The 4,674-nt window shown below is 35.5% G+C and overlaps 1 protein-coding gene across 1 annotated transcript in view; it reads right to left on the bottom strand.

Annotated features, from left to right (window-relative positions):
- Nucleotides 1-3,873: 3,873 nt before the first annotated feature.
- The window catches only part of rbms2a (RNA binding motif, single stranded interacting protein 2a), a 59,947-nt gene continuing 59,146 nt past the window's right edge, over nucleotides 3,874-4,674 (bottom strand). The window contains exon 14 of the mRNA XM_016442061.1: nucleotides 3,874-4,137. The gene's annotated coding sequence lies outside the window, so the exon portion shown is untranslated. The remainder of the gene's footprint in view (nucleotides 4,138-4,674) is intronic.

Here is a 4,674-nt window from a genome sequence, read left to right as displayed (position 1 = left end):
CTTGAGGCACATTGAACAAACTCTGAACTCTGCATGTTTGAATTACAGCTTCACTACGATAACTTTTAATGGTTCTGTTGTTTTTGGCTTTATCTGGTGAACAGCGTGAACACCCAATGTTAGCAGCAATCCATTTTGAAACTATGAAATGAGCTGGTCAAACAATTAGCAGCTACTAATTTACTTACTAATTAACATTTATAATAGTTTAGATAGATGTAATACATCTGAATTCAAATCAACATATCATCATTTCATAGTTTCAAAACCATGTTTAATGTTTTGTTTAATAATGGTGATTTGATTTATAAGTTCGATAACCAAAATAAATCCCATTTTCCTTCATGATGTGAACTGCATGGTATCATTTCAGAAATATCTTTAGTAGCCTACAGAAGATTTGACATAGCGCTGTCAGAACTTAAAACATCAACACTAAAATCACATTGAAAAAGTGGGCAAGGGATGAGAAAAAAAAGGTGACAAAATCAGGAAAAACGTTTTCTTTGCAGAAGCCAACTAATTCAGCTCCTTAATCACTCACATGGATTTAATATATTAGTAAGAAACAATTGTGGTTGTTTTCATACTGTATATGCATGTTGTATCTTGGTGGCGTTGATATCTTTGGTAGCAGGAATGAACTGACTCTTTGGGAATCTGAAGACAAGAGCATCACAAAGATTTCAATGACTGCCAATACTTTGAATTTCAGCCTGAGTGATGGTAAACTGTAAAAGAGGTATCAATCAGTTTCAATAACACAATTTCTTTGAATGTAATGTCAAACGCTAGTAGCTAGCATGTATTTTTATGGATGGAGATCCTGCCATTCCAAGTCTCTTAATGAAACCATTTAATAGTTTTCCTATCAAGGTCATGGCTTTAAATTCATAAAATGTCAAGTGCACTAAGGGGAAGCCCTCAAACGAATGAAATAACAACAGCATCATGTGTCTTTAGTGTTACATAAGCCCTTGTGTTTCTATCCTATAGAAGAGCGAGTCTTTCTAAAGACATTTATACCATATATTGGTATGGTTTAGTGTACAAAAAACTTGTGAGTGATTAAACACTGATTATCAATGATATCAAAAAGTTTCATTTTGGATATTCAAACTCTTGTAGAAGTGCATCATGATTGACCAGGACAGTACATTTCAAGTAAAACAACAAACAGCACAGCGAAAGACATAAGAACATGTAAGTAACTGAAGAAAATGTCTTTCCTTTGCACACAAACACACAAAAAAAAATCCTATGAATCCGGAATTTAAAAAGAAACAGCAACCAACACACACAACCAAATTAATTCATCATCTAAAAAAAGTGTTCAGAAAGTAAAGCTTTGCCCAAAAACTACAGCTAATCTCACTTGGAAGATAAACTCAAACAAATCAGAAAAACAGCAGCATTAGGAAGAAAGCGACTGCGCTTGCTGAAGAACTGCTTCTGTCCTTCTCGATCCTAACCGTCTGTTCCATTTAATCGTTTTTTCCTGCTATGCATGTCTCATGTATAACCCAGCACCATTTTGAAGATATTTCTACAAATCTCTGCACTGTACAGAACCGAAGCCATGATAACACACAACTTGATGAGGCCACGTCGCCGTAACACACTGCTAAACATCAGTGTACCAATCGCTATTTTGGTCTTCTTTTACAATATCTAAACATCCTAAAAACAAAATACATGCACTCAACCTCAGGCTAGATAAGATGTAGATGAGTTTCTTCATGGGAACAGATTTGGAGAAATGTGGACAGCTCAGCAATGGATCCTCTGCAGTGAATGGGTGCCGTCAGAATGAGAGTCCAAACAGCTGATAAAAACACCACAATAATCCACAAGTAAGTCCATCCCGTTTTCCTTTCACATTAAAATCTGATTTGATTAGAGCTGTTTTGGACTGTTTCCGCTTGTGAGCGGTGCTTGATCTGTGCAGACTTCTGTCCTGACTTTAACTGGAGAAAGCAATATTATGGATTGTGGACTCGTATTTTAGTCAGAAGCAAGGGTTTGTAGTTATCTTGATTGATTAGTTTCTTACAAACACGCAGCTTTTGTCTTCTCCAGATGTTAACTGATGGACTGGAGTGCTGTGGATTATTGTGCTGTTTTTAATAGCTGTTTGGACTCTCATTCTGACGGCACCCATTCACTGCATGTAACGCTAAATTTCTCAAAACACATCTTGGATGACATGAGGTGAGTACATTTTCAGCAAATTCTTGTTTTTGGGTGAACTATTCTTTAAAAAAAATGAAAAAAAGTAAATATGGTAGTAAAAATAAACCAGTGTAGAAAGTTAAGAAAGACCAAAAATAAAGGTACACTGTGTTACTTTTTTGTTCAAAATCTACCAAATTGATACAATGAGCGAGAACATCATGAGTCCATCTTCCAAAATGTGTTTTTGTCTTATTCTGAATCACTATGTACCTTTAAGTATGACTTTTGACCAACAAATAAAAATAAAATCCTGCATAACATAAAGGCCAGCTAAAAACCAAATGCCTTGATTGTCTTCTCTTTTCATGATTATATTCTCCTACTGCATGTGTTTGATGGATTCACAAGGTGAATCTTTCTTTCAAGTCTACCAAAACGACAGTTCTTCCAACCAGACTGACACATATCTGCCGTACTACAGCACAAATAAAAATATGCCGACTTATAGCAGTGTGGTATTGAACAGCTTCATCAAGTCGCGTGTTATCATCACTTTTATGAACTATTTTTAATACTAACAAACCACTTAAAGTCACTTCCTGTAGACTCATGTACTGTAGGCCATATATGTATGAAACACTATGTGCATTATAATGCACATTTAAACACAAAAACCAGCTTTCAGAAACCTGAAATATTTGGTATCATTACTGTATATACACAGAATAAAATACTAAATCAGCCCTATCTCTAATTTTACAGTATCAAGAGAGGATACAGAATTTTTTAATAATTTCTAAAATGTCTAAAAAGATTTATACTTTTTAAATTTGAAATAAAAAAGAATTGATCCTGAATACTGTAACGTTAGGCACAAACTGTTTCACAGGTAATCATTAGATTTAAAATTCCCCTCAAATATATATATATATATATATATATATATATTTTACAAAAATTCTGATTCATTTCCATTACTAATTAAAAAGAAAATGCACAAAACCAGAAAATCGCTATTTCTGCATCGAATAATTCATATGAACTTGAAAGACAAAGCTATATTGCCTTGCTATGTACCAAACTTTGCAATAAATAATAAGTTAATGATTGTCTGTTGCTTTCAGAGAAATTATGATTGAATTAGAGTGATTTCATCACTATTTCTTTGAAGATTCTTAAAATGGTGCGGCATAAAGAAGTGGCTTTAAATGGTTTCTTCACCAAAACACCTAAATATCAAACAACAAATTCAAAAATAAGACAAACAAAATGCACTGTTTGCATCTTAATCTGTACAAAAATATCTTACTGCTGCTGCTGACCGAAGAAAAAAGAACAAATCTAAAAGTTGCATATTTTACAAACAATAAGAGACACATTTTTAACTTTCTCTTTTTTGATCCTCCCATAATAAAGAACTACCCTGGTGAAAAAAACAGCATATGCTGGTTAGGTATGGTTTGAAACATGACAGCTGGTTTGAGCTGGTTTAAGCTGGTTCTGAGCTGGTTATGAGCAGGAGCTAGTTGCTAGCCATCTTACAACCAGCTCAGGACCAGCTGTCATGCTTCAAACCATACCTAACCAGCATATGCTGTTTTTTCATCAGGGTAGTTCTTAAAAATAAGAATTTGCCATTACGTGCATAAAAAAACACATTGTGTTTTCCTTACCCTTTTCTAAATCATTATTTTTTTAACGCTTTTTTTCTGTTTTGTTATCAAAATAGATGAAAGATTGATAGCTCTTTTGCACAGTCTCCCACTGTTGGCTAAGTGACTCCTGAAGAGAGGGGAGTTGAACAAAACATGACTGATGTCCTTTTTGTCTCTGTCCTAAAAAAAGATACACGCTCATTTTGTGATCCGGATCCCCTCTGGTGTTCTTTGTCTGTGGTAATCTGCAAATCTCACTCTCGGAGACTCCCATTGTCCACAGCACTGTGTAGCACCTCCAGAGGACCTGTGGTGGGTCCAGGACAGACAGAGAGAGAGAGAGACATAAAACTACAAATACATTTAAAATTTAGTTCATGTTTAGCAATGAAAATGGCCTAAAAATTATATATAAACATGAATAAAGGCAGAAGTGAGTCTCAGTGGTCAAATTGTTTGATGCAAGCAAAGTAATCAAGTGTTTCTGTTAAAGGAATGGAGCAGACATTATCTTCGAATAGACTAATTGATTAATTGAATAATATGCTAATTGATAGTTTATTAGGAACCGTTGATGAACGCTGTACCTGTCCAGCTAAGGAGAATGTTAATGAACTCTACCTGTTTCCTGATGTTGCTACTGTAGAACCTCCAGAGGTGGCGGCATCTGCTGCTGAACCTCCAGAGATGTCAGTGGTATTCACTTGTGAACTCTTGTCCTGTTCTGTTCCGGCCAAGGAGGCCGTCTGTGAACTCTCTGCCTGTCCTTCCACGGCAATGGAGGCCGTTTGTGAACTCTCTGCCTGTCCTGTCATGGCTATGGAGGCCGTCTGTGAACTCTCTG

This window comes from Sinocyclocheilus anshuiensis, unplaced genomic scaffold (assembly GCF_001515605.1).
Source record: "Sinocyclocheilus anshuiensis isolate Anshui unplaced genomic scaffold, SAMN03320099.WGS_v1.1 scaffold819, whole genome shotgun sequence".
Taxonomy (NCBI): Eukaryota; Metazoa; Chordata; class Actinopteri; order Cypriniformes; family Cyprinidae; genus Sinocyclocheilus; species Sinocyclocheilus anshuiensis.
Note: the sequence above shows the minus strand (reverse complement) of the source record. Positions and strands in the feature narration are given on the sequence as shown.